Genomic DNA, 25,883 nt, shown 5'->3' on the forward strand with positions numbered 1-25,883 from the left:
CTGATAACAACAGAAACTTATTCTCTCACAGTTCTGGAAGCTAGAAGTCTGAAATCAAGGTGTCAACAGGGCCACACTCCCTCTGAAGGCTGTAGGGAAGAATACTTTCTTGCTTCTTCCTAGCTTCTGGTAATTGCTGGCAATCTTTGGCATTCCTTGGTGTGGGACTACATCTCTTCCATTTCTGCCTCTGGCTTTACAAGGTCATTTTCCCTCTGAGTATGTCTGTGTCTTCATATGAACTTCTTATAAGGACAGCATTCATTGGATTTAGGGCCCACTCAAATTCAATATTATCTCCTCTTGAGGAATTCTATCCACCAAGACTCTATTTCCAAATAAGGTCACATTCACAAAATGAATTTTGAGTGGACACTATTCAACCCAGTACAGTGTCCATAATTAATTTTGGAAAGTTATTGGCCAATATTCCTTCAAATATTTCTGTCTTTCTTTTCCTTCTGGTGTTTTAATTATGCATATATAACACCTTTTGAAATGATCTTATGGTTCTTGGATATTCTGTTGTTTTTCATTCTTTTTTCTCTTTGCATTTCAGTTTGGCAAGTTGCTACTGACCTATGGTAAAACTCACTGATTTTTCCCTAAGCCATTGCAATTACTTATGAGCCCATCAAAGGCATTCTTCATTTCTGTTACAGTGTATTTGATTTCTAACATATCCTTTTGATTCTTTCTTATGTTTCCCACCTTTCTGCTTACATTACCCATCTGTTCTTGTGTGTTGTCTTCTTTTTTCTATTAAAGACCTTAAAATGTTAGTCATAGTTATATTAATTAATATCTGGTAATTCCAACATTTCTAATATCTGAGTCTGATGATGATGATGACTTTTTCTCTTCAGATTATTTTTTCTTGCCTTTGGCACAGCTGGTAATGTTGTTGTTCTTGAAAGCAGGATCGTTGTTTCCGATATTAGAGACTGGGGTAAATAGGGCTTTACTGTGAGGATTCCTATTAATATGGCTAGGATCAGCCAGTAGCTAAAGCTGTGTTTGCTGAATTACTGGAGGCTTCAGATTCCTCTAGTGTCCTTGCTTTTATCTCCCCTCTTGACTTTGGGCTTCCCTAAATATTCCTTCTCAGAGAGAGTCTGCATCTTGCAGTTCTTTCAGGCTTGATCCACTGTGATTATACTGAAGTCTTGCTGTGGTGATGGTAAGTATAGCGGAGGGCGGAACATTCTATAATCTGATTAAATCTCAGTCTTTTAGTGGGTCTGTGTCTTGGGGCTGGGTGTGACCTTCACAAATATTTCTCCTGTGGTATAGATTTTCCTCCCGGTTTCCTAGTTCCTTCCTTGGCTGCCAGGACTCTAATCTGTTTTCTTAAAGCCCTGTTGACTATGTTTTCCCCCTCTTAGGTCAAATAGGTGAGACAAGAAGGCTGGAGTGGCTGGCTGGGAAGAATGTCCTTCTTCCAGCTGGCATAAAGCTCTGGTAAAATCTTTTCAGTAGACCTTTGTTATGGAGAAGGCTCTGAGTGTATTATTTCACAATGACTACTTATCTTGTCCCATTCCCTCCCCCCACCCCCCAGGAGCTATGAGACAATAGATCTTCATAATGACACCTTGATGGGGTTCCTGGAGTTAAGTCCACCAAAATAAGAGTGGGGGCTATTTAAGATAGGAGTTTCTCATTCACCTGCTAGTTCACTGACAGCCTCCAGGAATTCATCAAAATTACCATTTCAGTGTTCCTACAAGTCAATGGCTCCAGCATCTTCTGATCCAGGTAAACAAATCTTGACTGTGACTTTCAGGATGTACTTGTCTCTTAAGTGATGTAGCCTGTGATCTCAGTTCTCTGATGGGTCCAAGAAAAGTCACTGAACTTTTGTTTGCATAGCCTTTTCTTATCTTAAGGATGTTTGGAATGATGACTTCTAAGTTTCTTACATGTCAGAGTGGAAACCAGAAATCCATTTGGAATATATTTAATAATTTGTTCCTAGTCTAAATTTCTTTTTTGCTTACTTATAATAGGAAATTTTGAAATCTTTAAAAATATAAAATAAGAATTTAAAATTTCCTTCACATATTGGTCTTTTTTTTTTTTTTTTTTGGATACTAATGCACACCACCAAGGTTTGTTGCTGTTTTCCCCAGCATTTCTATGAGGCAAATATTAGTTGTGTGACCTTGGAAAAGTTAATTATCCTGTGTGTGCTCCAGTTTTCTCATTGGTAATATAGACTATAAATAGTACTTTCTTTTAGGATTATTATGGAGATTAAATGAGATAATGTATCGATATGTATACTTAGCACAGTAAATACTTGACATAAAAATGTTCTCAATAAATGTGAATTTATTAACATTTTTGTTGTTGTCAGTCTTATTCTCTAGACAGAGGAAATGAAGTAAATGTTTTTGTTTTTTTTTTTTAAACTGATTCTCACTTCTAGATTCTTTATTTTAGAATTTTCTGCACTTTGAGCTGCAGCTGGCCATATAGATGTGGGAGCTGCAGGCTTGACCACACTGGAACTTGGCTAGATGAAGTGCCATCATCCTAATTGTGTGCGAGGGCCACAGTTCACTGCATTAAATCCTCTGAGCTCTCCTGTCCTCTCCCACATGTTGGCAGCATAAGTCCGCATACACAATAGCTTTAGATCAATCTAACACTAAAGTGGCCCCTGAAGAAAGGCACTAAGTATTCTTTGCTAGTCTCCTGCAAAATTTTAAAATTAAAAAAAAGAGGAGTTCTTTAGTCTTCAATTATGATAGAAATGTTGTATTTTGAAAAGATTTCAACTGGTGTATTTTAATTTTCTTTTCCTACGAAGTCATCCTCTTTTTCTCAATTTTGCTCGTATTATACTGAGGTATTGGTGGTAGAAGGAAGATGGGGTGAACAATTTCAAAAAAGGTCTTGCATGATTCAGAACCGCATAACCATAAGCTTATTTCTAAAACTCCATTTACAGCAGGGGCCAAGGCTGGAAGTTCTGACAATGCCATAGGGGAGCATTCTCCCTGGAAAACTGTGGCATTGAATGATGATGAAGAGAAGAGCAAACCAGGGCACATTTAAAGAAATTCAACTTTAAAAAGATGTCTGAATCTTAAGAAGTCTCTTCATGAACTTTCAATAGTCAGGTGTTCTATATTTATATGTAGAAGAGAGAAGAAATCTAGCCCCTATGTCATAATTTCTTACCATTTGTGTTACATTTAATTTTTTGAGTCTATTTTACTTGGTTTATAATGCTATCATTTTCTTCCTCTTGAAATTATGGTAAATTTTTATACACATAAATGTTTTCATGTTTAATGCTTTTATACTATTAGTGGGACACTTGATGGGACAGTAACAGTTTGTCTAGTCCTGTTCCTAGTAAGTTCCAATCTAATAGGATATCAAAGACTGTTTTCTAGTCTTTCTTTTAATATAGACAAGAGTGGAATTCTGTAACCTCTTTATTGTTTCAGTAAGTACATAGCATCTTTAATTTTGACAAATTATTTTTAAAGTCCAATAGCACTTGATATAATCATCTTTGAAGGTTACCATGTTTGTAACCATCGTCTCATTGGACCTTTATAACAACACATGAACAAGGAAGTGCAAGCAGCTGTTGCTAGAATTCTGATATAACCAAATCTACATGCTCATCTAGAACTGTGGTATATCAAGGCAATCCTCTAGGATTGGTTTTTACATAAGGTTCTGATATTTCCTGGTGAGTTGCATAAAGGATTTTGCACCCTTTGTTTCTAGGATTCTCATTCCCAAAGGGGAAAAGACAGAGTTTGCCCCTAATCTCTAATACTGGGCATGTGTAAGGATGGCTGGATCCCTCCAGAAAGCAGGGATCTGACCCTGAAGTAGGAGAGAAAAATGACATTAGTCACCATTTTAGGAAGGTCTTTCCTAATTAAAACTATTCCTAGTCCAAAGTAATTCCTTCAGTCAATCTCTATTATTCTACATCCTTCTGTTTTCCTTAAAGCACTTACCACTCTGATACTTTTGGTCATTTCCTTCCTTAGCATATATCTTGGTCCTGTAGAACTCGTGATTTTGTAGAGGGAGGACCTGGTCTTTTTTGGCTATCACTGAATCCACAGTACCTAGAATAATACCTGACAAACAGTAGGAGCTCCATAAATATTTCTCTCTGTGACATTAGTTCCAGGTCTCATATGAATAAGCTTAAGAGTAGTGTCCCTAAATGAGCTCTAGTCATATAAGAGTGCCTTAGTACATTCAGTCTGCTATAACAAAAATACCTTAGGATGAGTGACTTAAACAACAACTGTTTATTTCTCACAGTTCTGGAGGCTAGGAAGACCAAGATCAAGGCATCAGCAGGTTTAATACCTGGTGAGGACCTGCTTCATGGTTCATGGATAATAGTCTTGATGTAGTCTCACATGGTAGAAGGAGTAAGAGAGCTCTCTGAGGTCTCTTGATGTAATACATGACATAACCCAAGGAAGCTAGGGCACCAGGAGAAGCGTATGAATTTGTGTCAGTCAGAATGAAACAAGGTTTTGTCAATGTGTGTGTTTGTATATATTTGAGAGGAGTCATATTTAAAGCTGCTCTCAAAGGCATCAGGTACAGCAGAATAGTTTGGGGCCAACCAAGTCCACATGAGTTTTTCTGTTTTCATAGCACATAGATGGGGATGAGCCAGGAGTGGGTCAGATTGCCAACAGACTGTGGTACTGGATCCAGGAGACATAGAGAGCATTAATTGTTTTCCACTCCACCTTTAGTGCCTCCTCAGGTATGAGGTGTGCCCTCTCCAAGTGCCGAGATTGTTGTTCTCCCATAGTTACGAAATTGATGTATCCATCCCAGTATAACATCATCTTTCTTTAATGAGCTCTGACTTGGACCAGACCTTTTGCCTAAAAGGGTGAGGTGCATGTGAGACAAGGCATTTTTACAAAACTTACAAAGACCCATAATGTCCTCCATTTTGACCCACATGGGCCATGTAGGAGAGCTCATATATGAAACCAAGTGGTCATCATCCTTATGATCTAGAACCTTGTCAATCCTAAGAGATATTCTGGGTGATTGAACCAGAATTAAGTTTGGTTACCTACAGCCACTTTTGTCAGGGCTGTGATCCAAAAAGTGAGCCAAAAAGAATGGTCCAGGGTTGATTTTCGGGAAAGAAAGACTGGACATGCCTAAGAATGGTCAGTGTTGGGTGCTGTGCATGCAGTGGGTTTGGATGGTGGATGAGAAACCTTGAGTTTGGAGACTTCACTGCTTTTATAACAAGCGGTAAATAAACTTACTCTTTGTTTTGGAGGGAGATATTATTTCATCTTTTACAGTTTGTTTGTTGTAAACATAACACTGAGAAATGGCCTGGGTAAAGAGTGGGCATTGCATTCTTGACCTGGTTTGCATGACATAGAAGAGCAAGAGAGACCATGGAGGAGTGTCTCTTCCAATAGACTATAAGAAACAATTCTCTGAAACTCATTTCTGTCTTGACCAATGGGAAGTATGTTTTAACATTACTCAGTGCCCTTGAGAAGGGGACCACCCCTGCAAGGAAAATTTTCTATTTGGTCTTGATATGAGGAATAATAATTGGGCTTCACCCTAACAGTTGGAAATAAGGAAATGGATCCTTTTTCTTCCTTCTTGGCTGCTGGAGAGGCTAAAATCGAATATATACAATCTCTGGCACAAGGAGGTCTTTGATAAATCATGTGAATGAAAGATACAGAATTGTAAAGTGGGATGTGCATTTTATGGTGGACTCACCCCTGGTTCCATTTTATTCCCTGCCGTTTTATCCCTTTATCTCATTTTTTCTTGCTTTTATTTAAATCTGATCCATACCTTTTATTTTTTATCAGCTGGAATTCACATCTAGGTCTACTAATTTCAGTGCCCTATGTTGTATCTAGTTCTATTCTCTTTGAAGTTGGAAAACAACTGGTTAATATTTTTATCTTAAACAATTTGTGAAGAAAGTTATTCAGTCTATCTCCTCTGTCACTACTGTGTTGGTTCTGTTTCCAGTGGTTTAGTCAGTTTTGTTATTTCTTTCTGTACTCTAGACTCTCATGTTTTGTACATGTAGACCTAGACCCTCTGCTGTTAATTTGAAACTTGTCTCATCTTTGTTCAAGCTGACATGCTTAGGCCTTTTAGCTATGTATATTACTGATAACCATATTAAAGCTATTTTTTTCCACACAATACCATACTTAGTTATGTCCATTATCCTTCATCCTGTTGGGACAGATCATCTCATTATTTCTTTTACTTCTTTTTGGACTGAAAAATTTATGAGGACTTATATGTTATAATTTCCTGCTATAGGCAGACAGAAAAATACATTGTGGGTTGTTAGCTATGCCCAGGTAAACACTCAGAATTCAGAAGCTGCCTATAGGAATCAAATGTTTTTATTGTATAAATGCTTGATCATTTGTTTATGCAACAAAAATTAAAAGTAGCTGAAAAATGAATGGACATATTGCACAAAGAGTTGTTTAAAATAACTGAAAGTGGTATGACCAAATTTGACTACTGGGGTAGTGATCCAGTTGATTACTCTGTCCTGGAACACAGTTACCTGGAAAGCAGACATTTTGAGCATACAAAACAATGTGCAATAATTTAACATTTTCTTTTTAAAATCAACCTATGAATTAAATTCTAAGTTTGTTTAAGTGTATCACCATCGATGAGAAGATGGGGGTGGAAGTCCCAGATACCTACATATTCAATTTTTATTTACTCTCTTCAAATAATTTACTGGGATTTCAATAAGAAGGACATTTTTTTAGTGATTGTTTAAACCATCCTCTTCATCTTATGTGCTTTTGTTGACCTTTCATTTTGCCCATTCTTTCACTCTCTACTATATTTCACATAATATGATGCAATTGGTAATACAGTACCATAAGTTTGAAAAGAAGTTACAGAAATAAGAGTCATGAATTCAGAGACCCAAATATCTAAACCTTACTGAGACTCAAGCTTGGTATTTTATTGCCTTGCTTGACAATGAGTTCTGTTACTAATTCTAAGTTAGCAAAACATATCAGTCATTATCCTTTTCCTTATAAATAAAACCATGTATCTCATTGCAGGTAAACCTCTATATATTTATGACCCAAATTTTGTAGCAGTAGAGAACACAGAATATACTATGAAAGCTGAGCCTGAAAGAAATCCACATATTAAAAAAAAAGCCCACTACTTTTACATGTGTAAGTCCCCCCACATTGTATACTCATTATTTAAAATTAAAGGACAGAAGTCAAATTGAGAAACAGTAAATTAAGAGACAAGATGTGGGGATTACAAGTATTTCACTTGAATAGAACCAATCTCGTTCACTTTCTTTTTCTCGCAGGAAAGGAAAATTTAACAATCAGAGTAATGAACACACTTCAGTAATGGGAGCAATGCAATTGTGGTTTTGGCTGGGTAAAGTATCTGAGTTTTATATATGATTTCCCCTTTTCAGAACTGTGGCTAAAATTTTTGAAAAGTTCATTCTAAATACTTAACCAAAAACGAGAAAGCTTAAAAAAAGAGAATTCACTTTTAAATGTAAATGCTACATCACATTTCAGTCAACTTCCGGCAGCAAAACCAGTGTTGGCAGTTTTACCAACTGTTTGTAACCAGTTCAGTTGGGTCTGGCTCTCAGTTGTTAATATAGTACTACCGATCTTAATTCGTAGGACCACAAGGGAATGTTTAAATAAAAGAACACTCGATTTCATAGTAGTTTTTAAATGAAAACATATGTATCTGTAATAGGCCTTTAAAAGTTTTTTTCGGTAAGTACTTAATGTGGGGCATCTGCTAGGTATAGTGTGTCTCAGTTTTTCTGAGGAGACACGTCAAACTCAGTAAAATTAATATTTTAGATGTTGGTATCTTGGGATTTATCGGGGTTAAGAATGCCCAGGGAAGGAATATTATTGTCAGTTATTTCTCCTTTTATACATAATCCCTTGTATTGTATTTAGGGCGAGAGGAAGAGGAAGGGAAGAAGACCTCAAAATACCTTCTCAAAGATGGTTGATTTGAAGAAGTTCACTTCTAAAATTTGATATGCCCAGTGTGTTTGGTGAGACAGGTAAAAAATAGACATGGGATAAACTGTTTGTGTACCTGGGATTCTTATCCAATATTTTAAGTTCCTTTGAGTGGTGTCAGTGTTTCAGTCCATAATCACTAAACTTAAATTACCATTTTATAATACACTCTTATTAATGGGATGAGGGTTGATAAATGACATTAATTTTTAAAAAATGGATAATTAATAACCATTAAAATGATGTTACATATTGGGTCTCTTGTATCATCTAAATTTCCCTCCACTTCTCAGGCCACAGATATTCATGTTTATCAGTATCCCTCTCTATCCTCTTTAGGATTCCCAAGTACCCTGGCTCTGCTATTTTTAATGTAGATGACTAAATAAATCCAAGATGAGCTTTGGGCAAATCAGCTAGGGTCAAATATTATATATTCCTAATATGTACTAGCATCCCCTCAATATCTCCAGATATGTTGGGGGGATTAAGATTGCCTCAAACAGATGAACCATGAGAGACGATGGACTCTGAGAAACAAACTGAGGGTTCTAGAGGGGAGGGGGGTGGGAGGATGGGTTAGCCTGGTGATGGGTATTAAAGAGGGCACGTTCTGCGTGGAGCACTGGGTGTTATGCACAAACAATGAATCATGGAACACTACATCAAAAACTAATGATGTAATGTATGGTGATTAACATAATAAAAAAAGATTGCCTCAAACAATTTTAAAGATCTTGAATACTTCGGACAAAAATAAAGCCCTCTCCCATCAATAATATTTCTAGAATATGGGAATGAAGATTGATACAAATCTCAGTTGATTTGCCTTAATTTTTCCCTATATTTTGAGAGCTATAGATATATCTGTACTTGAATATGTGTGTTTGTGTGTGTGTATGTATATATATATATATATATATGTATATATGTATATAGAAAGCATAGAAGAGTGGTTAAGAGTCTTGAAGCTAGATTACTTTGGTTTGGGTCCAGGCTCCATCACCTGCTATTTGTATAAGCTTCAACAGTGTTATATAACATCTCTGTACCCCAGTTTCCTTACTTGTAAAATAATATAATAAAATTATGTACCTCATGAGGTGGTTGTGAGGATTAAATGAGTTCATGCACAAAAACCGCTTTAGAACATGCCTGTAAAGTTACAGGGATTCACTTTGAACACTACATCAAAAACTAATGATGTACTATATATTGGCTAACTGAACATAATAAAAAAATTTTAAAAAAGTTACAGGGCTTCAAAAACTTTAGTAATTGTGATGATTTGCATCATATGAATATATACATAGGCACATATAATATATAACGGCTTAGTCTACAAAATAAGATGATTTTATGTTTTTATATACATTGCTAAATGCTTTTGTATGTGTAATACATTGTATATATGTATACTCCGTATATGGCACATTTTGATTTTCTTTTTTTTTATTTAAAGATTTTTATTTATTTATTGAGAGAGAGAGAGAGAGAATGGTCGAGAGAGAGCATGAGAGGGAGGAAGGTCAGAGGGAGAAGCAGACTCCCTGCTGAGCAGGGAGCCCGATGTGGGACTCGATCCCGGGACTCCAGGATCATGACCTGAGCCGAAGGCAGTCGCTTAACCAACTGAGCCACCCAGGCACCCACATTTTGATTTTCTTGAAAATTTTAGTTATCTAATGCCCAATATGAGAATACCAACGCAGCTCATGTCTGGACTGTACGTAGTATAAATTTGGCGTTTTAAATCTACCCATTTAATGAATTAATATTTCTCACCGAATACTGGCTCTAATTCCCAGTGTAAGTGGCATCAAGGTGAAGCAGAAGAGCACAGGTTTAAGGCAGGAGTGCTCTGGATGCTCATTCTGACACAACCACTCAGAAGCTATATGATTTTGGGCAAGTCATTTAGCCTCTTTGAGCTTTAATTTTTTCATCTGCAAAGCAGGGATGTGACATTTCTTGAAGTTTGTGGTGAGAAGTAGAAGTACATAAAAGAAGCACTTGGCCAAGAGCCTGGCACATAGTAAATGCTTGATAAATGGAAACACTGATCTTCAATGTGTCGGTTCCACTTCAAACGTGGCTATTATTTTAAAGCCCAACACAAACAAGCATCCCACTGGAAGTGTTTGATCAGCTATAGCTGTTGCTATATAATGATCATGAGTTAGTCTTAAGGGCATGTGGTTTCAATAACCATGATGGTTGGAAGTTCTGCTGCTTGTAGGAGCAAAAGGGAAGAGGTTGGTGTAACTCAAGTTTCATCAGTATCTTACCAGGCAGCTTGCAACTTTGCCTTTTCTCACGCTCTGCCCAGCCTCACCTCTCCTGCCAGTAAGAAGCCCCAGAAACAGTTACACTGAAAATGCTGTAGAAGCTGAAACCCTGCGGGCTGGCAGCACTCTGCTTGGTGGGGTTATGCCAAGCAGGCATGTTTGTCACCCATTGGCCAGAGACCCAGGGGAAGAAGACTCACTCTGTCCCTTTACTTTCACTGAGTCTGAGAGAAATGGATTAAAACCTCAGGCAGTTCACTGTAAATGGCAATTTCTTTTCAAATGTTACATATTTTTATATAATTGGTAGTAAGGGGCCATTGTTTTTTTGTAGTTGGGCCTGATTCACCTCTTGCACATTATATAAGGATTTGGGTTTGACATAATAATAGCTAATTGTGAAAAGCAACTACATATGTACTCTGAAAGTAAATCATTTAATGAATGCCAAAAACTCCTTAGAATAAAAATAATACTATTTCAAGGGATAGTGCAATTATTGATAAATTCTTATGAATTCTTATATTCTTATTACACAAGTGGGTCTGACATGAAGCTTGCATGATATAAGAAACGTGAGGAAAGGTAGCCTAATATAGGAAAGGTGTTTCATGCACACGTGCAGAGAATTTTTCACACAGTTGGTGAAGCCACATTGATCCAGCAATTTGAATGTTATTATTATCCCTGGTCTCTCTCATTAAATACTTAAGAAAACATAGTAAAATTGTTTAAGGATACACATTTAGAATGCCATATCCAGAGCTATATCCAAGTAGCAAATGATTACACTGCTTATAAATTCTAGGCAGATGATAATTTAGAGTCCCCATGAAAGCCCTGAGTTTATTTGATTGTTCTCTTAATTACTGGGCTCTATGCTATCAAATATTTGTGGAAGAGGAAGCTTTTCTTTGTGGGAGTGGATAATAACTGTGCTTACACTTTGAAAATTTTGCCTTGAGTTATTAAGATTTGCATTTCTCACTTTTGTTCCAAGGGAAGGTGTTTGGCCATTTTTAGAAATCAGGTACCAAATAATCAATCATCAAACACCCCAGAAAGTTTCCACTCTAGACAAGTGCAAAATCTCAGGTATTAGCAGTCCACCTCCAGAAACAAATCTAGGAAGAGTGGAAAGGGGGCGAAAGGATGTATCGCTTTTCTAGGTGAACATATTGTGATCGGTATGAGTTGCGTGCATTGAGAAACTATATTCGCTTACTAGCTGCCATTTAGAAACCAGCCAGAAAAAAGTCTGAGAGAGACCGCACAGACAGGCAAGCCGTAAGCCTCGCTCCCATGCTGCTTCAGTGCCCTGCTCTTCCAGGCGCGTGAAGAATAAACAGACTGTGGTCATTGATCTCCTGGTGGTGTTGTTGCACTCTGGGAAATGCTGGGGGGTGCCCAGGGACGCGGCTTAGTCAATGGATGCGCATCTGAAGAAAATCACCGAGATGAGGAAAAAGAACATGCAAATCGGCTAGAGAAGAGGAAGGGAAGAGCGAGAAAAAGAAACGTGTTGCTCGTATTGTGTCTTCTTAGTCCCTTACCCGCTGCCTCCCTCGTGACATCTCCCTTTTTGCCCCTTTCTGGACACCAGTTCTAGGAAGACCACTCGGGAGCCCCGACTCCCCCCGCCCCCCACCCCGTCCTCCACCCCGTCCACCCTAGTTTGAGATTTAATAGGGTTTCTTTTCTTTCTCTTTTTTTCCTTTTCCTTTTTTTTTTTTTTTTTTTTACCCCTGGCAAACCGGCAGCTGTTATAAGTCAATGAAAGTAAGATTGGAAGAGATAAGTGCCAGAGCAGCCTGGGAGCTGTCAGAGCACACACTTAAATCAACCCCACAGCTTCTGCTCCGAGCATTACCCACGGAGTTTCTTCCCATGGTGATGTAACTCTGAGGGTCTCTCTCTGTCGCCTTCACGCGCTGACTCCAGTGTCGCTGGAGTCGAAAGCCCAGCGCTGAGCCTGTCCCCCCTAAATATCATTCCTTGGTTCTTGGGCATTGGGTCACTTGGGTTCACCCCCACAAAACAAAATCAGTTCAACTACCCCGGGGGCAGGGGTGAGAGTGGCTCAAAACTTTTCTCCCCCCGCACCCCAAGGAGTAGGTGGGTTCAAAGTGCCGGCGGCGGGGACCCGCGGGCGCACAGCGGAGCTTAGGGAGGTAGTGGTCGCTTTAAAAACCGAACCTCTCGCGGCTCCCCAGCCTTCGCGCCGGGCAAACGGCGGCTCGCCTCCCAGAAGGTTCCGCGGACACCAGCAGACCCCCACACGCGCCCCTGGTGCGAGCTTTACTGTGTGCATACGGGGGTGAGGGGCAAGCAGGGGCCCAGGTAATGGTTCCAGGGCAGCGGGTGAGGTTCCAGCGCAGGGAAGAAGTTGACAAAGGGGACCTGACTAAACATGAATGCGTATTTATAGATGCGAGCTCCATCGAGATCCGAGATCCGGAGATAGCCCACTCTCCCTGCCTTCTTCCACTCTTGCCGTTTCATTTTATCGCTCCTTTAAGTGGAGGGCAGACTTTTTTTTTTTTTTAAACATTCCTGCACGGTGTGGGTAATCACCGCGTTATTTACAATCTAGTTACTCTGCAGCAGACGGGGAAGCAAACTCTGGGGCTCCTTCTCTTCGGATGGACAGAGAGGGCGGCCAGGCGGCGAGCTGCAAGAAGGAGGTCAGGGTGGGTTTGCGGGAGCTCGGGGGCGACCTGGAGGGAGTCGGAGCCCCCGGCGCCGCCCCCGCGCCCGCCCCCGCCGCACCCCCCGGGGCGGGCGCCCGGCCGCGGTGACCGCCGGCTGGTGCGCTGCCCTCGCCTCCCCCATTGTTCCTACTGTCTTTTTGCCTTTTGTTATTTGCACTCGCATTGTGTTGTTTGTCTCTGAAGCCGCCTCATGACCAGCAAAGGGATTTCACCTCGTCCTTGAGAGCCACACGGGGAGCGAGAGCGAGCGAGCGAGCGAGAGCCGGGGGGAAGAGGGACACGCGCGCGCGCGCACACACACACACACACACACACACACACACACAGACACACACACACAGAGTGAAAAAGGCGAGCCACCAAAACCCATCTCCAGTCTCCTCCCGGGGGCCCCCAGCCCGCCACTGTGCCACTTTGCATCCCACGCCAGAGGAGACATTAAGGAGACCCGGTAAGGTGCGTGAATCGCAGCGTTTTAACTTTGTTGTTCGTCCCGATGTTGTTGTGGGCAGACCTCCAAGGCGCAGAGCTCCCCTCAGCCGCTCGCCGTGCCCGCCACTCAGCACTCGCTCCCGGCTCCAGCTGGAGAGCCGGCTGAGGAGGGAGGGGGCCGCCACCGGAGTTTCCTCAAGTACGGAGGGAGGGGGACTGGGCTGGGGGTGAGGGGGAGGCGGGAGGCGGGAGGCGGCTCGAGACTTGAGGTGGCCCTGTCATCCTCGGGGGGCGGCTGGCCGTGGGGGACCTCGGAGCGTGGGCTTGGCCCCCTTTCAGGAAATGGGATAACTTTAGATATTTGTTGGGGAGCCTGCGCGCTGTTGCCGGTATTGTTTTGTAAGTGGTGGCGGTGGAGGTGGTGATTCGAGATGAGGGCAGGAGTGCAGGGAAAAGCCTAGGCTAGTCTGTGCATTTCGGCTAACGCCAAACCACAGACCCTAAAAGTTGGACAAAGCTCTTTACCCTTCCTAGAATATAAACGCGGCCGCCAGCCCACCCCACAATCTTAATATTCCCCCTTTTCGTCTTTTTGTTTCGCTTTCTGCAATCCCTCTCCTACTAAGTCCTCCTCTCTCCCGCCCGGAATTTCGGAGACAAGTCTCATCCTTCAGAATTCTAGGGATTCCAGCGACCGGAAGCTTTAATTTTAATTGCAACTACTTTCCCCCAACCCCCTCAGTATACCAAGTGAAACCACTCACGTGTTGTGTCACTTTAAGCGCGGGTTTGGGAAATCTTGCTTGCACTTTGGGGCTACGGTAATCAGCAAGGAAGAGAGGTTGTACGACTTGAAATCAAATGGGATTTGGAAATGTTTGCATTTGATAGCAGCAGTTTCTTGAGTAGTGATCTGCTGGCATCGGATGCACATGAAGCACTGTTTACATATTTTAATAGTCATTTTCCATACACTTTGCAAAGCGAATATATTAATACGTAGATTGACCCTGGTGACTATCTGAAGAAGCTGGCCTCTCTGACTAAATGCAGAGTGTGGTGAATGTGAATTCATTTTGATGCCTTCCCTTCTCAACTAAGCAGGTCAAAATGAGGAATTCTGTGAATATGTAGAGCCATAGTCTCACTGTCAGCCAACCCAGGCACTCTGGGTGGCAGTCAACTGTACTTCTTCAGAAAAGTTTAGAGATTTGTTCTATCCCATTTGAGAGCCTCACAATATCCAGATATCCAAAGTAGTTTGTCAAGAAAGGCATGAGCTGATTTCCCCCGAGACTGCCTTCAGGCTCAGCACAATTCTTCAGTCAAGGGCAAGACCAAGGGAGATCTGTGGGATTTTGGGTAATAAGTGTGGGAATCTGCAAAGGGACTAGACAGAGGATTTCTTTCCTTGCTGCTCATAAATAATGGCCCCTAGTATCCTTAAAAAAGAAAAAAAAGGCCCACGCAAACAAAACAGGCCAATGAAGTAGGCACGTGGGAGATTTGTAGGCAATGGACATTTCAATCAGAAAAAATACAGCAGAGTTTTTGATCAGGATTACAGGAGTGAGGCTCGATTGCCAAGAGTGATTAGGTTAAGGGCCAGATGGTTTTAAAGTATACAGAAATGTTTTTTAAGTTTGACTTTTATAGAACTAAAAGGAAGACGATTTCTTAGAGTCTTTACAGAACTGCAAAATTTTGATCTAATTTTGAAGGAATTCAGCTGTATGTGAACTGTTGTTAGCTCTGATAGGGAAAGAATCTGGTTTCAAATGTAGATATGTGGGACAAAGTTTCTGGGGGTCCTTCTTCCTGATTTAAATATAGCTCCCAGGCTGAAGCCTAGATAAATTCAGTCACAACGACTTAAAATCAAAAGCACTTACACTGAAAGTTCTCTTAGGCATTGTGCAAAGTTCTCCTGCAAATTATGTCATCAACTGTTTATTCCTCAGAACTGTATAAGATAAAAATCATAAGCATCACTTAAAACTGATGCAATATAGCTTTAAATCCTCAGACTGGTAGGGATTGCTTTTGTTTGCCTAAAAGGTGGATCTTTCATCACATGAGTTGTTTAAAAACATTTAATTGTGGGGGTGGGAAGGGATGTGTATAATTATTTAGTTATTTGTGTTAATTATATAGTAGCATACTCACTTGAAATTTTTTTTTTCTTTCCAGTGGTCTTCTAACAATCTTGTACATGAAGAATTAATAGAGTTTTTTGTTTGCTTGTGGGTTTTTAAAAAATCTCTTTTTGTAGCCTTTTTGAATGGGCAATACCAAATCAATCTGAGATAGACTTGAAAGAGTAAACTTAGTACAGGAAAAAAGAGCTTCAACTCTTAATAGACAAACTCTGTATTAGTTTTGTTGTTGAGCTTAAACAGTTCTGGTTGAATGGCATGTTATATACAGGATTCAAAACTCTCAAACTTTTTTGGTAAATAACCAGGCATTTGAGATTCAGTGGTTATTTCAAGTTAACTTAGTTCTATACATGTAAATGCACATCCTGTTTAGACTGACACATGACTTTGTAAAAGAAAAAAAAATGAATATACGCTTATAAAGATGTTATCTGTGGAGTGTATGGAGTAAATAGTAAATAACAAAAGGGTGAAGTTTATACTCAGGTATGATGGCTTTTTGTTTTGTTTTGTTTTTGGTCCTTTTTGGGGGTAAGACATGAGGTATAGGGAAAGTTTAAAATTTCATTTTCCAGGTAGAAGAATGAATTTGAATGCTTGAATAATTTTTCTTTTAAAGCAAATGAAAACTATGTAATTAAAAGAACATACTGTCTTCTTGAAAAAGCTCTATTCATTTACTAAGTGATGGGCAATCACTGTTTTGAAGTCATGTTCAGATTATATAAAAAAGCAATATATAGGGCAGGATAAAACTTGTTTTTAGTGATCTTCTAAAATATACTGGGTTTCAAATAACTCAGAGTTCTAAGGTTGAATGCTATTTAGATTTCCATCAGGTAGAATTGTTGGATATGATTGATTGGCATAACCGGGACCTTCCACTCAATATCCAATCACCTGCAGTGGTAGAAATGCTATAATTAGAGTTTTGAGAGTAATCTAGAAAATTTATTTGTCTAGGCCTAAAGTCAATGCATTCCCTCACACACTCGTCACAATTTTTTAGCCTGAGAAATGTAGGCTTATTTTAAAGGCGAAGAAAGTCCTTGGCTGTTTCAAATAAACTATATCCTGAACCTAGATTGTAGATAGTTAATAAAATAAAAGTCCAATTTTGTTCCAAACAATGTTTAAAACACCAATTTGTAAATTGTCTACATTTGGTTTTCATATGTTAATGATTTGGGATCTGAAACTTCTTTTAGAAAGGCATTTTGGTTTATCTTAAAAAACACCATACAAAACTGTCTAAACAACTCTGTAAATAAACTGTTCCAAATGCCTCAATTTGATGAATGAATTAAAGAATTATAGTTCTTAATCCAATTATGATCGGTCTTGTTATTCCATTTCCCATTTGGGGGAGCTTGGGAATGGTAAATGATTCTCAAATGTGAGTGGGGTCTTTTGTTTATTTTCTGTGTGTGATGTAACATAAATAATTACTCATACCTAACAGGAGAAGGATCTTAGATGTAGAAAAGTTATTTAATGATTTTCAATTAAACCAAGAATTCATTTGCATGAAAAGTTGCTCTTAATGGAAGAGTAGAACAAAATTTTTAAGAATACAAAGCAAGGATCTAACCTTTTGCTTAAAACTAGTGATTTTTTTATATTTAAAGGGGGAGAAATGGAGCACTTACAGCTCAGTAGTAGGGCAGATATTCGGGCACTTTTATTTGCTTTTAGTTGGGCCATGTTGGGACATTTCTGGGGTGCTATTTAATAACTTTACTACATTCAATTTCCTTGTCTTTAAAATTAAGGGTAATATGTTTTTTGGGTTGTTTCCTCCAAACCCCTACCCCTTTAGCTGCCTACATGGGTGCTTTTGAATGCTCTCCTGATCAGGGGCCTGAACTGTAGGATGGGCCCTTGATAACATCCCAGTTTGCTTTGAAGGATGCTTCTGAATTCCTGCCCCATTTGACCAATTTAACCTTGTCTTTAAAATTAAGGGGAATATTTTTTTGGGGTTGTTTCCTCCAAGCCCCTACCCCTTTAGCTGCCTACATGGGTGCTTTTGAATGCTCTCCTGATCAGGGGCCTGGACTGTAGGATGGGCCCTTGATAACATCCCAGTTTGCTTTGAAGGACCCTTCTGAATTCCTGCCCCATTTGACCAATTTAACCTCTGGTTCATAAACTAATTAATTCAAAATTATTAATAGCTCATGGTTTAATTCTCTAGATGTGGTTACTATTATTATTACTGTTATTGTTACAGTTTATTATGACCATCTAATTCCTTAGAGAAAGAGTTGTGGAGATTACAGGTATCATGTGAAACTGCCAGAGGAAATATTTATGAACATAGGGATTTTTTTCAATACTACTTAAATCATACCTTATAGGCAAGTAATTAGTTAGCTTACTTGTAAGGACGTTGGGCAGGCATATTGATAAAAGTAGGGGGGAATGAATGTATTTAAGGAATATATTAAATAACCATCTTTAAAAATTGAGCCTTAAAAATAAACAAACCCAGAAAAAAAATGTGTCTCCAGGAGAGGTCGTCTTGACTTCTATAGGTACAGGTCCATTTATTCTTTATTGCTTAAAGTTCATTATAAGTTAAAAAGGAAAAGAAAAACCTGATTCTATCTTTGATGCTCAATTACTTGTCATTCAGTTATTTTGTGATTATATGCTATCACGTGTCCAAAGGGGACAAATAATGCAGTGGTCAACGGGATGGGAGGGCTCTGGCTTGACCTCCAGCTGGAATTCCCTAGAAGCTCAGGTACTGTGTTGTCACCTGCAGCACCAATTAAAGTCTTGGATGTAGGGAACCCAGGAAGGAACTGGGATGCAAGAGGCAATCTCACTTGCTTTTGGAGCTTCTCAGTTTAGGTCTATGTGTAATTCTTCCAAGACTTCGCTTGCAGTTCTGAGCATTCAGTACTCTGCCCCGTTTACTCACCTCTAAAGCTGGAGATTATACTGCTTGTTCTTATATGGATATTGCATGGATTATACTAGATATTGTATGCCAAATTCCTAGCATAGGGTTTGTCCTGAACTAGGTACTTAGTAAATGTTAGCCACACTCTTCTGTCCCTCCAGTTAAGTCTTTTTGATCATTAATAATGTTTGAAGCTTAATTTCATACTTGCTTTGTACTGGACTTAATTTGAGTCCAAGAAGAAAAATATATCACTTCCTTGAGGCTGAGATCAACACTTTAAAACAGTGATTCAGTTAACGTCTATATATGATCTCTGACAATGCGGTTTTATTAAGATGCTGTATTTGGTGCAAGTGTGAATTCTATCTTTTATTCATAGAAATGTTCCTTCAGTAATTAACATATTATCCTACATAATAGGTAAAGGCAAACAAAAACTCTAGGACCTCACTATGGATCTCTCTTCTTGTTATCCTTTTTGATTTCCCATTACAGATACACAGCAATGAAAATTTATTGTGACTTTATCCATAGATAGTTATCTACCTCTGAATAATATGAAGTTATAGTACACATAGATAGAGATTCCACTTGGAAAAAGAAATAAATCTGACTTTGTAATGTTTGCCCTTTGGAGTTAGCAGTTTCTTCAAAGAGAACTTCCTAGGCTTGTTTATATGGGGTACAAGGAGAAAGGCACAGGGTGCCTGGGTGGCTCAGTTGGTTAAGCAACTGCCTTCGGCTCAGGTCATGATTCTGGAGTCCCAGGATCGAGTCCCACATTGGGCTCCCTGCTCATCAGGGAGTCTGCTTCTCCCTCCGACTGTCCCCCCTCTCATGTTCTCTCTCTCAAATAAATAAATAAAATCTTAAAAAAAAACAAGGAGAAAGGCACAATAAATATACTATTACCTGTGTGAAGAGATGATGTATAGTAATGTGGAGAAATTAGTGGGTGTTTTCTCTTTACAGTGATAGGGAAAATTTCTCTGTAAGTACGGGCTTCCCCCACTATCCGAAAGTGGAACATTCCAGTGAAACTTTTTGTGAGCTGAAATGGTATAAAGTGAAGAAGCAATTACCATTTTTATAAAAGCAGAAATCCTCTTTGGATTAGTGAAAATAGGTACTAATGTAGATGTTTCATAAAAGCAAAATGGTGTAAAGCCAACCTTTTGGATAGTGGGGTGGGGGAACCTATACATGTGACCAAAGATAAAGGAAAGGTTTTTTTAAAAAGCAAATAAATAACTTGGTTATTGCATTAATTTGGATCCCTTGAGAAGCAGATGACAGGAGGGGATTAGACATGTACTAAGAGGGAGCAGAAAGCTGGGAGAGGCTTTCAGTTGTGATCCCAGTTTGACACTTATGGAAGGAGAGATGGAAGGAAGGAGGATTGAGTAGAAAGAAGCTCTATTGTCATGCAGTCCAGGAGAGGTTGTTTGGCCCAGCAGAGGAGAGTCAGCCATTGGAAGAGTCCTCTGTCCCCTGACTGCGTTCAGTCACTGGATGGGAACAGCCCCCTTGAAGCATGACCCTGGTGCACAACTGTTGCTAGAGACCTAGGGGCAGCAGGTGGGGCACTGAGTCCATTATAATCTTGCAACAGGAGATCTGGGTGGTATAGTGGTTTGGCCATCTAGCCTGGGAGTTAGTAGCAGTAACTCTGGTCAGGTGGACTTGTCACTAATAAAAAGACCCAGCAATTTCTTTTAGCTCTGAGATGCTTTATTTTCCTCCACTGAAAAATGAGCATAATGATAGTATCACCTCGCAGAGTCCTCATCAGATTAAATGAGGTTGTATGAAATTATGTGTAAATTTATAGTATGGTGTATGGTGTAGAGGAACTGCTCAATGTAAACAGTAGTCCCCCCTTATGCACAGGGGATACATTCCAAGACTTGAAACCATGGAGAGTACTGAACGCTGTATATGCTTTGTTTTTTCCTATGCATTCATACATACCTATCATAAAGTTTCATTTATTAATTAGATGTAGTCAGAGATTAACAAAAATAATAATCACAAAATGACTGTAACAATATACTGTAATAAAAGTTATGGGAATGTGGTATCTCTTTCTCTCAAAATTTCTTTTTTTTTTTTAAAGATTTTTATTTATTTGAGAGAGAGGATGAGATAGAGAGAGAGAGAGCATGAGAGAGGGAGGGTCAGAGGGAGAAGCAGACTCCCTGATGAGCAGGGAGCCCGAAGCGGGACTCGATCCCGGGACTCCAGGATCATGACCTGAGCCGAAGGTAGTCGCTAAACCAACTGAGCCACCTAGGCACCCTCAAAATTTCTTTTTGTACTGTACTTACCCTTCCTGTAATGATGTGAGATGATAAAATGCCTGTGTGATAAGATGAAGTAAGGTGAATGATGTAGGCATTGTGACGTAGTGTTAGTCTACCGCTGATCTGACCATACGTCAGAAGGAGGATCATGTGTCTGGAGCACGGATGACCTCAGGTAAGTGAAACCACAGGTGGGGGGTGGGGGGCCTATTACTGTATTGCACTCTTTCTAATGTACTCATAATATGCAACTGAGTGGTGTAGCTGAATGTATCAGGTGAGAGTAAATCTACTTGAACAATAGATACTACATGTAATTAGAAGGCATTGTTTTTGCAAGCAAACATCTTTAATGTTTGCCTTTTACACATAGCTCAGTTTATTTCTCATGCCTCAAACCCTTATTTCTATCAGGTTATAAACCGCACAACAGATAGACCAACTGACCTTGGCCATCTTCAGGTAATTTGCCCTAAAGCATGAGGTAGACAGAAGGCTCTCTTCATTTCCTTACCCCTCTAGGCTTCCTATTCAGTTGAGAAGCAACTTGCACTGTAAGTCTGCATTTTATCTTGAGCCTCAAACACCTTGCAAGGCTTTGCTCCCCTATGTTACTGTTCCTAAACCAACTTGCCGCACCACAAAGCACTGAACTCAAGTGGCCCTCAGTGCTTGCTCCTGCTGTGATGAGTCACAGAGCCACCAGCACTTTGTTGCGTTAGATTTGATCACTGCCATGAGCAGTCCTTCGATTGTCAGCTAAGAGACCCTTCAGGGAGTTGTCCCTTAATAGAAAGTCTCTTTTCTTCCCTCCTGTTGTAACTTTAAATTAAAAGAAACTGTAGAGGGGAGCGGGTGGTATTGCAGCAGTTCATTCTTCTACCCACTGGGAGAACAACATCTGAGAAAAGACGTTATTGGACTGAGAATTGAGTTGTTGCTATTTTTTTGGGCCAGCATGGGGGGGCCGTTGTGGTGGAGGAGGATGAAGACCATGTCGTTTAGACTCAGACTGATTCTCAGTAATGCAATGGAGAGCAGTCCTTCTGTGTGTGCTCGCGAGCATTTTTTTTTTTTTTTTGGATACGATACACTGACTTAGCATATTAATTTCTACTGGGATTCACAGGACCACTGGCATTTTACTCCTGATTTTTAGGTGGTTCTGTGAGTTCTAGTGTGGGAAACTGGCACTGGGACAACTTCAGAGTCCAAGGAGGATGGGAGGCAGGAAAAGAGAGCTAATTTTTGACACATTCCTTAAACAAGTGACCCCTCTAGGGAATCTGTGCCCAGGATAAGAGCTGCTTACTGTGAGCCTTTTGGCATAGTTTTCCCCGAATAGTGAGCGCTGGTTACTTTAACATTAAAAAGGCTGATGAACTTAACATTGGCAAGAGGAAAAGAGATGTTGGTATTTTTGATGACGTGTTTTCTAGATGCTGTTTCACATTAAATTTCTGATTTAATTCTCTGCCGTGCCGGGCTTTATGGCTTCCGTAGGTGCTGGTCCATTCCCATTCTGGGTTAGGACCTGCCCCCAAGTCTGATGTCTGCTAAGATTTCCTGGTGTAATTCATGGCTACTAAAAGCTGAAGTTGTTTGATGTGTGACTGAGGTTTGCATGTGAGTTCTTGCGATGCTTGGTGTTACTATGCAGTATTGGCAGTCTTTCCCATGTATCTGGCACATTCAGTCTCATTAATTTACTCTTGCACTGGGAACTGTTTTTGAACAAGTGCATACTATTTCTCATAATTCTGCATTGACTTTTCTTTCAGCCTCACTCCACTGTACCTTCACTACGAGCAGGATAGTAGTGCATTTTCTACATTACATCAGGAAATGAAGTGATAATTTTTAATGCATACTAAACAAACAGATCTATCCGTATGTAGAGATCCTTAATGCTCCCCCTGTTTATTTCTAGGAACTTACTCAGACCTCCCCCCCAAATGCTGTTCCCTCCCTGCTTCTTTTTCCCCATCACTGCCTATTGGGATTTTCTTAACCTTTCTCTTACCACAAAGTCTTTATTATCATGGCACCATTGACCACTCCGCATTGTGTGAGTCTCACTGGATGAAGCGAGAAGTGAAAGGTGTGCCTGACTGCATTGCTGCCTGGTTTGAAAGGGGTAACTCAGAGGGTGATCAAACACTTCTCATTAGAAAGGAAACTTCATGAGGGCAGTGTGTTGTGACTGTCCCTGGCATAATCACGATGCCTGGGATGGAGCAGCAAAACAAATGATTGCTGAGCCAACATATCTTGCACAGTGAGCTTCATTTTTGATTCAAGACAGCCCTGCAGGACAGGGAAGCGGGAAAACTAACAGCCCTAGAGCACTGACATGTTCCAGGCATGGTGCTAGGCACTTTATGTGGATAATCTCCTCTAATCTTCATAGCCCACCTAAATAATTAGATGGGTATTATCCCCTTTTCATGGATGGGTGAACAAACTTCAGTGGGTCAGGTGCAGGCCTTTTTTTTTTTTTTTCAGCAAGGGAGCAGGAGAATCATTGCCTGAATCTCAGTCTATTTGACTCTGCCACTTGTATTCTTTCCATCCTTCTGTGGCCAACATGCTGGTGTGGGGAGCACTAGACATACCTGCCTGTCTCCCACTGGGGATAAGTAGGAGGCACAGGCAAGAATTCACAGAAAGAGATGTCTGAGATGTAAAGTAAATCCTAAATGTTGGTTATTATTATCGAGAACCCATTCGTTTATTAACAAAAAAATATGGAGGCACCTGGGTGGCTCAGTAGTTGGGCATCTGCGTTCGGCTCAGATTGTGGTCCCGGGGTCCTGGGATCGCCCCCCCCCACCACTGGGGTTGGGCTCCCTGCTCGGCGGGGGGGCCTGCTTCTCCCTCTCCCACTCCCCCCTGCTTGTGCTCCCTCTCCCACTCCCCCTGCTTGTGTTCCCTCTCCCACTCCCCCCTGCTTGTGTTCCCTCTCCCACTCCCCCCTGCTTGTGCTCCCTCTCCCACTCCCCCCTGCTTGTGCTCCCTCTCCCACTCCCCCCTGCTTGTGTTCCCTCTCTCACTGTGTCTCTCTCTGTCAAATAAATAAAATCTTAAGAAAAATATGTATCGATCACACAGATGCATGTTGTTTGCACTTTACCTAATAGGAAATATTTTATGATTTGAAGCAGAGATTCTGAATACTTAAAAACTGACATCAAAGGAAATGATAGAACAGTATTTCTCAAAGGTGATCACTCAGTCACCTAGTTGAAAACCATTTGGGATATTTTTAAAAATCTACCTTTCTGGCCCCTACTCAGACAGGAAATCCGAATCTCTGTGGTTATAGCTCCATAACCCTACATTGTTAACAAGTATGACTGGCAATTCTTTTGCACATAAAAGTTTGGGAACCAGTGATAAAAAAGTATTGACTTAGTTTGGTAATATATATATATATATATATATATATATATATATATATATATAGCATCTGGAATTAAAGTAAGATGTTCAAAGAATAGTGGCAGTGCCAAGATAAAGCACAACTGATTGCTAGATTTTTAGACTTTTTTTTGATGATGTGGTTTTAGGAGTTTTGAAATAAAATATAAAATACCTTCAGTAAATTTGAATATATAGAACATCAGCATGCTTAAAGTCAAGAGTGAGGTGACCTGTCACAAAATGGGTTGGGAAAGGGTGTCAGTTAGGGAAAGGGTGTCAGTTATGTGCCTTCTAGGTTTGGAAAGAACTTTCTAAAAAGACCAATCTAAAATGGCTAAACTGAAGTAAACTGAAGACCAGAGGTTGATTTATTTATCCAGCTCTGTATCCCAAATATTTAAAACAGTGCCTGGAACATAGTAGGTGTTTCAAGGCCTTTGTTTAATGAATTAATAAAGAGAGGCAGAGGAAGAGAATAGTATGTGTAAAATAGATTAGAATAGTTTGATCATGATTATTGTGAATAAAGAAGTCAAGAAAGAGTGCTGGAAAGGAATCCTAGTGAGACAAGACAAGGACAAGATTTTAATTAGACAAATATGGTCCTTACAGGAAAGTGCCTTCATGCAAACAAATAAACAATGCAAAGACAAACCTGAGGTTTGTGTAGGATTAAATCATCGGGCTACTGTCTGTGTGTATTATCTTGGGAGCAGCAATTACTACATGAGGACAGGGACCAAGTCTGTTTTGTTCTCCATATGATCATAGGACTCAATAAATATTTATTGAACAAATGACAGAGTTTCCACATGAACTGGAAAAGAAAGCTTTTAAATGACACAAAAATGTCTTGTAAAAAGAGGAAAAAAATCTTTTTTTTAAGGTCTTTATTTTATTTTATTTTTTTTTCTTTTGTTAGTCACCATACATTACATCATTAGTTTTTGATGTAGTGTTCCATGATTCATTGTTTGTGCATAACACCCAGTGCTCCACGCAGAACGTGCCCTCCTTACTACCCATCACCAGGCTAACCCATCACCCCACCCCCCTCCCCTCTAGAACCTTCAGATTGTTTCTCAGAGTCCATAGTCTCTCATGGTTCATCTCTCCCTCCGATTCCCCCCCTTCATTTTTCCCTTCCTTCTCCTAATGTCCTCCATGCTCTTCCTTATGTTCCACAAATAAGTGAAACCGTATGATAATTGACTTTCTCTGCTTGACTTATTTCACTTAGCATCATCTCCAGTCCCATCCATGTTGATGCAAAAGTTGGGTATTCATAGAAAAAAAATCTTTACAATGGCTAGCCAATAGATTGGTGATCATGAAAATAGCAAATCTTCATAGGATTGCATGTTCTCAGTCTCTTTAGAGTTTAATAAAGTCTCCATCTGATTGTTTGCCTGTCACCAAGCACTGCCTTTCCTTCAATGCCACTTTCATTTTACTGTTTCAAAAATTAGCTATTTAATTAGTCTTTGTTGAATAGTTCAATCAGTGAATGAAGGGTACTGACTTGGGCCCAGGAGGAGGGCGGGTGGGTGATTGAAAGCAGAGGAAGAAGAGAGTTGTCCTCATTCG

At 40.0% G+C, this 25,883-nt stretch overlaps 1 protein-coding gene across 3 annotated transcripts in view; it reads left to right on the forward strand.

Moving 5' to 3' along the window:
- Window positions 1–13,262: 13,262 nt before the first annotated feature.
- Window positions 13,263–25,883, forward strand: part of SOX5 (SRY-box transcription factor 5) — a 1,011,837-nt gene continuing 999,216 nt past the window's right edge. For 2 of the 3 annotated variants that reach the window (XM_073877852.1, XM_073877855.1), the window contains exon 1: window positions 13,263–13,521. The gene's annotated coding sequence lies outside the window, so the exon portion shown is untranslated. The remainder of the gene's footprint in view (window positions 13,522–25,883) is intronic. The other variant, XM_073877854.1, reaches the window with a different exon arrangement.

This window comes from Callorhinus ursinus, unplaced genomic scaffold, assembly GCF_003265705.2.
Source record: "Callorhinus ursinus isolate GAN/ISIS: 27379988/994484 unplaced genomic scaffold, GSC_fseal_2.0 scaffold27, whole genome shotgun sequence".
Lineage (NCBI taxonomy): Eukaryota > Metazoa > Chordata > Mammalia > Carnivora > Otariidae > Callorhinus > Callorhinus ursinus.